Raw genomic sequence first — 9791 nt, 5'->3', positions numbered from 1 at the left:
TAGAGTCACTACAGATTGTATATATCCCAACTGGTAATGTTGTGATTAAGGTTGGCTATAACCTGCTGGTAATCACCACTTTTTATAGTTACCAGTGACTTCCACCAAACCCTCCTCTTGCTCTCACAATTAACTTAAATGATTAACATTAACAACTCACTCTGGATAGCTGGAATATCAGTGTTAAGTCAGCCCAGGTTCTTCCCCCAAGGCCACCGAGGGAGAAGTCATGATAATTTATTCAAGTTTAACAACATTTACTGTAACAATTAATCACATAACACTCATGAAAGTCACCAAAAATAAATCTCACAATATATACATATATATATATATATATATATACATATATATATATATATATATATATATATATATATATATATATATATATATATATATATATACACAACTTTAGAACACTTTCCCACCAGGAGACTCGAACCTTAGCCAGCACAGAAGCCTTCCAGCAACTGGCATAACAGGTACGCCTTAACCCACTCCACCACCTGCTCAGACCCCTAAAAGAGATGGTAATTTCGGAGTATTTATACACTCCAAAGACTACCACCTCCCAAGAGCACTAGAGCAAGTGAGGGGTCATTTTTACGTTTTTTCATCAAGTCCCTGTTAATATGGGAGAACACTGTGTCTATGCTTGAGGCACAACTCTCCTAAACACGAGAGTGAAGTATACAACTATATATATATATATATATATATATATATATATATATATATATATATATATATATATATATATATATATATATATATATATATATATATATATTATGGACAAATAGAAAGTAGAATTTAATACTAATAATTTTATAGAAAAAATCAAGCAAAATAGACTTGAATATTCCTAGGCCTAGTATAGCACCTATATGTATTATATTAGGCCTCGGATAGCGTGTATTAGGCCTAGGAGGGTTAGTTGAGTGTGGAGAGGCAGGAAGGTGCGTTACTGCTAGACAAAAAAAATTACATTTTTGAGAGGTCGAATATAGTATAACATTTAGGGATAATACCTTTGTAAAATATTATATATATTACGGACGGAAGGAGTGAGTGAGGACGGACGTAAGGAGTGAGGACGGACGGAAGTGTGAGTGAGGACGGACGGAACGAGTGAGTGAGGACGGACGGAAGTGTGAGTGAGGACGGACGGAACGAGTGAGTGAGGACGGACGGAAGTGTGAGTCAGGACGGACGGATGGACGGACGGAAGTGTGAGTCAGGACGGACGGACGGAAGGAAAGACATGTTTTTGCTGTGATCAGCTTGAAGAGACTTTAAGAGGACGACGCACAGCGCCGGAATCTAATGGTGGTGAGGTTATGGACCAACTTGGCCCCGCAGTACCGCCCCGACCCTCCTGGTGCCTCTCAACTTGCTCAGTGGACAAATCAAATCTCCCGCGTTACGGCCCAACTTAGGCAGTTAATGTCCTCTCTTCCCCCGTACGGTGAGCATCCATGTTAGTTCACTTGTCTTGTTCGTGGTTCCGTTCTCTCTCTCTCTCTCACTCGGTGTGTTTCACTCTCACTCTTGCTATGTCTCATTCTCGCTGTCACTGTGTCTCTGCCCCTCGTGACACCAGTAACAAGAGTGTTGTGACATAGAGTGCTCCAGGGAATGCAACACCGGAGTGTTGATGTGCTCCACACCCTCGCTTGGCCTCCTTCACATTTTCGTGTTCTTAAGCAGCCTGTCCTCAAGGAGAAGATCTGTTCAAAGAAATGGATTGGGAACGACTATATAATTTGTGCTATTATATACTCTCTATCCATGGTTAGGTTAGGTTTCATTACGTTTGATTACGTTAATACGATGTGTTATTGACGCTAATGTGAAATGTGGGATTCAAAAATTACTTGAATGTGCCAGCAAATTCCGTTTACAGAAAACCCATGTTCTTTCAAGAAAACGTTTTCAGCTTTACCTTTTATATTTTAAACCAATGATTTATATTACATTAAAGTTATAACTTGAAAATAATCTCTGTTTACGACAAAGGTTCATTTGCCAGTTTACATGTAGACTGTTACTGGAACCGTAATAGGCTTTCAGACCATCACAGATATCTAGATAACCGTTCATATGGGTTGAGGAGGGGGGAGGGGAGGGATTTGGACTGAGGACGGACTCTCTTAAGACCTGTTTCTTAATGTTTGTGCGATACACAATTCGAGTATTTTATTTGGAAATTTTAATTCCCAAATAATAAAAAAAAATAGGATTAACAAGGGAAGGAAGTAATTATCAGGATTCCTTGTTTACTACATGAAATAGATTTTAGCATTCATGACATATACTTTCCTTAAGTATATTAGTCTTTTTAAAACAAGTCATTTTAAAAAGGACTGTAAATGTATATTTTCTTAGTGTCCAGTGGAGACCAGTGCTGTACACGTCAGAGTTAGCGGAAGGTCAATAACCTTCCCCCCGTGATGACGGGGTCGTGGTCCACAGTGTGGTGACGCCCGTCTCGTCTCTTACCTTCCCTGCCTCAACAGTCAGTCTCCCGTCACCATGTACGTACTAGACGGTCCACACAACATTTTATTTGTTAAGGGAAGGCTGTAACTTACAGCGGTTTTGAGAAAATTCGAGTTTTTAGTTTCGATGGAGTATAGAACCCTAATGACGATTCCCAGACATACCGTGTTAGACGTCACTGCTTGAGGATTATTTTTGGCGCTTAAAAAAGCAGAGGCGAAGACGCTGAGACCCGGATGAGAAGAGGGAAGATGATTCGTTGCTGTTGCTTAATGTGACCAATCACCAGAGAGGCAAAGGTGACGTCATCAGTTAGAGCTAGCTTTCCAAATTGAGATTGAGACAGAAGGTGACAATATACCCAGAGTCTTGGTGGAGGGCCGACGTACAGGCTCGGCTCCAAAAATTTTAGTAGAAATCATCGAGTTGTGAGCGAGGTCGAGTCTTCGCAGAGTTCTTCGGACCTTGTACTGTCACAGGGAGAAGTTTGGATAGCCTAGAAGAGATTATATCGCACACGTCTGTGGTATGATAATGACATAGTATCCAAGATTAAGAATCGATCTACACTGTTCCATAGCAACATCGAGGGGGATAAGTCTGAGAACAACCAGGTAATCAGGCTCCATAAAAGGTATAGAATGATAAAGAAGTATGCAAAGAACTTTACAAAAGTTTCACCAAAATATTTTATGATAGAGGCTCATATTGTTTTGGATACTAAAGACGGCGGTGAAAGCAATGCTCAGTCCTCTTACTAAATTATTTAATTACTCTCTTGAAACAGTTGAAATTTCAAACTGTTAGTAAATGGTTAGATTGGTGCAATTTTTCAAAAAGTAAGGAGACAATAACTACTAAACTGTAGGCCAGTACCAGTAACACTCATCACCTGCAAGTACCAAGACAGACTCATCATGAAGAAGCTAGTAGAATACTTAGAACTACTAAATTTTGTCTCAAAACGTCCTGGAGTTTAACAATAAAATGAAGAAAATTAAACAAGAAAGAGAAGGATGGGCAGACTGTATATTTGTGGACTGTCAGAAAACATTTCATATTGATTCGCACAAGATTTTTCTCCTTGAGCTGGAAAAGAAGGCTGGTGTAGTGAGAGGTCCTAACATGGGTGAGAGACTCTCTCAGGTTATAAGCAGAAGATTACAGTGATAGAGGTGTGAGAGCGGGGGAGGGGTTATATATATATATATATATATATATATATATATATATATATATATATATATATATATATATATATATATATATATATATATATATATATATAACCCCTCTACCAAAGAATTGAGTTCATTAAGAAAAACTATCTGGTCTATAATGTAATGAAACTATAATGAACTCAATTCTTTGGTACCTTCAATAAAATTCACTTGTGAGACTGAGGAGAATGGTACTCTTCCGTTTTTGGACATTATGATTCATAGAGTCACTAGAAAGTTCAAATTTAATGTGTATAGGAAACCTACCAACGTGGGGTCGTATGTTCATTTTTATTCGAATCATCATAGTAAAGTTAAACAGGCAGTATTTTCAGGAATGTTTCTACGAGCTTTGAGGGTTTGCAGCCCTGAGTTTTTTGATGAAGAGATTGCTAAAATATATGAAATTGGGAAGAGTTTACAATATCCTAAGAGGTTTTTGGATTTCCTCGTTTGTACAAGCCAAGCGTACGTTTTATAATCACGTCCCTAAGGCGAAACCAAAAATTATTAACTCATTGGTGGTACCTTATGCGAGTGGACTTGAAAAATTGTCGCTGATTTTTAAGAAACTTAATATAAATTTGGTGTTCACTAATAGTACGATCAAATCCAATTTAATAAAAAACTCCCCTGACACAGCAGGTTGTGTGTATTCGATTCCCTGCAATGATTGTGATTCTGTGTACCTTGGACAAACAGGAAAGTCCTTACAATTGCGGTTGTCACAACATGCTTATAGTATTAGAACTGCCCAAACGTCTAATGCATTGTATCTACATACGAGTTTATGCGATCACAATATTAACTGGACTGGGGCAAAAAGCATTACCAATTGTGGGGATTTCGTGGAACGGAATTTGATTGAGTCTGCTCTAATCAGTCAGTGTCCAAATCTTCTTAATGTTAGTACTGGTATGTACAAACTTGATCCATTTTTAAGTTATAATATTGCACAACAGTTTAAGAAACAACTCTGATAGAGAGGCTTACAATGTCTCATTATAATTGTATATTCATATATTGTGTGTTCATGAGGCTTTTCTTTAATCTTTCATCCTTATTCTCTGACCGCTTAATCCTCTTTGACCATTCTAAGCTAAGCTATACCTGTTTTTGGTTAATTCTTTCCCTAGGGATGGGTTGGTCAGGTGTCGGCCTATATATCCTCCCCCTTCCCTTCTCCTTAGTCAGTCTGGTGTTGACAAAGGCTTTAACAAGCCGAAACGTTCACCTCATTTCATATTTCTCTGTGGATTTTCCGCATAAAATGATCAGTGTTTTGTGATCGTCAATTGCATATATATATATATATATATATATATATATATATATATATATATATATATATATATATATATATATATATATATATATATATATATATATATATATATATATATATATACCAGTAAGTGGAAACCCTTCCAACACCACCACTGACCCCTCCCTCACCACCACCACCACCACTGACCCTCCCTCACCACCACCACCACCACTGACCCTCCCTCACCACCACCACCACTGACCCTCCCTCACCACTACCACCACTGACCCTCCCTCACCACCACCACTGACCCTCCCTCACCACCACCACCACTGACCCTCCCTCACCACCACTGACCCTCCCTCACCACCACCACCACTGACCCTCCCTCACCACCACCACCACCAGGAGCAGCTAGACGTCACACAAACAATGGGACAAGACGCTCACCAAGGCTGAAGAAGAACTTTGTTTCCCATTATCTAAAAAAAATAATAAAACGCTTAAGACAGGAAACGTCAGAGAAGTCTTGAAAAATTAAAATTTAGTCCCAATATTAACAAAAAGCGACACAAAGGAGGCACTAAATTAAAGACATGTGTGATTGACAAGTATTGAATGGAAGGTGCAGGAGAAGTTAATCAGGTGGAGCACCTGGAGAGTATCGACCATGTGAGAAAAGTTCAGCATGAGTTTAGAAAGAGGAATTAAGTCGTGCCTGACAAACGTGACCGAGTTTTATGACAAGGTTACTAAGATAAGACGGGATAAAAAAGGCTGGGTAGACAGTATTTATGTAGATTGTCAAGAAAGAATTAGAAACTGTGTAACCCCCCCCCCCCCGGTCCCATCCCCAATCCTTATCCTGACCCCTTCCACGTGCTATATATTCGTAATGGCTTGGCGCTTTCCCTTGATTGTTCCCTTACTTTTACCCATGAAAGACGTGTACAAGATGGGGACGGAGGGGGAGATAACTGGGGAAACACTGAACCAAGTAATTAAGGGAGTACCTGAAGGACAGAGAGTAAAGAGTCACAGTGAGAGAGAAGGCTTCATGCTGGAGGATGTAACAAGGAGGGTCCCACGAGGCTCAGTCCTCGGGACACTGCTCTTCTTAATTGTTATGAACAATCTACCTGAGGTAATGAGCTCATATTTAGTAATGTTTGCAAGTGCTGTAAAGCTAACGAGGAATGTAATAATAGAGAAGGACTGCAGGAAGTTACACGAAGACCTTGACGAACTCAAGGATTGATCAAATAAATGGATGCTGGAATTCAATCCCAACAAGTGTAAGGTAATGAAGATGGGAAAGGGAGAGAGGGGACCAGAAGGTAGCTACACCATACGGGGAAGGCAGCTTCATGAATCAGAAAGAGAGAAGGATCTGAGAGTGGATATAATTCCGACAATCACACCAGAGGCACACATAAACAGGACAACATCGGCAGCATATGGGACGCTGACATCGTTGAGTAACCTGAATATGGACGCCTTCAAGGCAATCTACGCAACATTTGTTAGACTAATACTGGAATACGCATCACCTGCATGGAATCCACCACACCTTGTGAAGCATAAACCTTAATGTGAAAAAATACAAAGGTTTGCAACAAGATTGGTGCCAGAGTTAAGATGGTTAAATGAGGATAGGATAGTGGAACTACTTCTCATAACTCTGAAGGCTAGAAGGAACAGAGAGGATATGATCAAAACATATAAGATACTGAGGGGAATAGACAAGGTGGACAAGGATTACTTCTTCAGATTGAGAGAAAGCAGGACAAGAGTATGCAAGTGGAAACTGGAAGGGACGTAAGGAAGTACTTGTCTGTCAGAGACGTTATATGTGTTAGTGGCTTTGTAAGAATGTAAAAAATAACAATATTATGTTCTCTCACAAACTCATTGTACTTTCTTGTAAATAAATTAATAAAATAAAATAACAATGAATACAAATCAAATAACTTGTACCCTGTACGAGTAGATAACAAGTGGGATGCTCTAAAAGAAGAAGTTGTGGAAGTCGCCTCCATCCACAACTTTAAGGCCAGATTCGACAATGAATTTGAATGTCAGAATAGTCAAATTAAAATGCAAAAGACACAACCAGGCCAGCATCAAGAGCTAGACCTTCACTCCTCGGTAGACACTGATAGGTATATACTTATAGGTCAGCACTGACCCCTCCCTCACCACTACCCCCCCTTACCCCCTCCCTCACCATCTCCTGGAAGAATACGGTCATTAGAGCGTAATAACCTTTCTAAGATGCCATAAAGTTAATCTCTACTGCTCCCGAAATGATCATGTTATGGCGCTCTGGTCCCCCCTTACTGACCCTCTGGTCCAGACCTCGGTCTTTAAGGGTCTCGACCCTTGTCCCTTGTCCTGAGTGATTCAGTCTTCAAGCGTCTTGTCCTGAGTGATTCAGTCTTCAAGCGTCTTGTCCTGAGTGATTTAGTCTTCAAGGGTCTTGTCCTGAGTGATTCAGTCTTCAAGCGTCTTGTCCTGAGTGATTCAGTCTTCAAGGATCTTGTCCTGAGTGATTCAGTCTTCAAGCGTCATGTCCTGAGTGATTCAGTCTTCAAGCGTCTTGTCCTGAGTGATTCAGTCTTCAAGGATCTTGTCCTGAGTGATTCAGTCTTCAAGGATCTTGTCCTGAGTAATTCAGTCTTCATCAGTCTTGTCCTGAGTGATTCAGTCTTCAACAGTCTTGTCCTGAGTGATTCAGTCTTCAACAGTCTTACCCTCAGTAATTCAGTCTTCATCAGTCTTGTGCTAAGTGATTCGGTCATCAACAGCCTCACTGAGTGATTCAGTCTTCAACAGTGTTGCTCGCAGAGATTCAATCAGTATTTCAATAGTAATCCAGATTTAAAAGGTTTCGATTTAGAAAGTTCAGAAGCAAGTGATTCAATCCTACTTGGTTCACCCATGAGAGGTCAAGCCTTACTCTACAGAGTTCTTCGTCGACCTGCTTCCAAACAGCTGTGAGTGAGAACCCGGTCGACGTAAGCATTGACAATACTCCTCTTATACCTGTCTGGGCAGTCACTATTGGCAATAAGGCACATTCCTATGTTCGTTTCCTTAGTGCAGACTGCAGTGTGAAAGCCACCATTCCTTTCCGTGGCTGTTACATCTAGAAAGGGCAGCTTCCCACCACTCTCCATCTCGTAAGTGAAACTTAACACCGAAATTTGCTCAAACACCTCCTTCAGCTGCTGCAGACGTCTGACATCAGGTACCTGCATAAAAATGTCATCAACGTACCTGCAATATATGGCGGGTTTCAAGTCTATGTCAACTAAGGTCCTAGTCAACTTTGGCATCTCTAATGGTTATGTTGAAGGCGTCATCAAAAGAAAGGTGAAACGCCATGCAACCTCTGAAGACTCAACTAACACAACACCTGTACCCCCAATTAGACTGTTTTACAGGAACTTCTTTTCGACAGCTCATAAGACGGAGGAAAGTGTCATGAAAGATATTATTAATAGGAACATTATCCCCCCAAACACAAATCAGAAGATACAATTAACAATTTACTACAAAAGCAAGAAAACGGCCAACCTACTTATGAAGAACTCTCCAGACACCAAACAGAACACCTTGAAAGAAACCCATGTAGTCTATGCCTTCACATGCCCACTTGGGGACTGACAGCTCCAAAGATCTTAGTATATAATCAAGGACACAACGTCTCTTTCTAGGCGATTAACAATGCATAAACAACAGGGCTCCATTAAGGAACATATGATCTCTTCTCACAACCAGACCATCACCAGAGAAATCTTAACCATCAACACAGAAATCATCGACAAGAAACATAAGAAATATTGAGAAAATTCGTGTTAGAATTATTAATCTTACCTTTTCGGTCATATTTAACAACATATGTTTACAAGAAATATATATATATATATATATATATATATATATATATATATATATATATATATATATATATATATATATATATATATATATATATATATATATGCATGCATGCAGAAAAACCACATGTGAAAAATCGAGAATGCTAAAAGCTTTTTGGTTTAATTCGCCTTCATCAGAGCAAAGCAGAATGAAAGCTTCATTCTACTTTGCTCTGATAAAGACGAATTAACCCGAAAACGCGTTTAGCATTCTCTATTTTTCCCATGTGGTTTTTCCGCATACTTGGATCAGAGTTTTTATAATCACTGTTGCATACATATATATATATATATATATATATATATATATATATATATATATATATATATATATATATATATATATATATATATATATATATATATATATATATATATATATATATATATATGTGTGTGTGTGTGTGTGTGAACAAGCCTGAATGGTCCCCAGGACTATATGCAACTGAAAACTCACACCCCATAAGTGACTCGAACCCATTCTGCCAGGAGCAACGCAACTAGTATGTACAGGACGCCTTAATCCACTTGACCATCACGACCGGACAAAAACTGATGGTCGTTTTTCTTTATAAGGACTCACCCTAGTGAGTCCTCAGGGAGGGATTGCTGAGGTCGCTGTGTTTTACTGGTGCACCTGATGGGGGGTTAAGGGCAGACTTCAACACAAGGGTTGGGGAGTGCAGGGAAGAGAGAAGCGGGATACTTTCTCAGTCTTGAACTCCGTAACCAAGAAAGTGGGGTAAATATTTAGGGCAGTGACTGAATGTTACCTGCATCAATCTCAGTAAGATATTGTCCCTCTTCTCTACAGGTAACAACATATACTCTAGGCCCTAGGTCGCCCCAAGGTCA

At 39.5% G+C, this 9791-nt stretch overlaps 1 protein-coding gene across 2 annotated transcripts in view; it reads right to left on the bottom strand.

The window, feature by feature from the left end:
* LOC123746823 (neuronal acetylcholine receptor subunit alpha-10) overlaps positions 1–9791 on the bottom strand; it is a 288958-nt gene that overhangs the window by 62685 nt on the left and 216482 nt on the right. The gene's annotated exons all lie outside the window — the stretch shown is intronic.

The sequence above is a fragment of the Procambarus clarkii genome, chromosome 93, assembly GCF_040958095.1.
Source record: "Procambarus clarkii isolate CNS0578487 chromosome 93, FALCON_Pclarkii_2.0, whole genome shotgun sequence".
Classification (NCBI taxonomy): Eukaryota; Metazoa; Arthropoda; class Malacostraca; order Decapoda; family Cambaridae; genus Procambarus; species Procambarus clarkii.
This window is presented reverse-complemented; position numbering and strand designations above follow the sequence as displayed.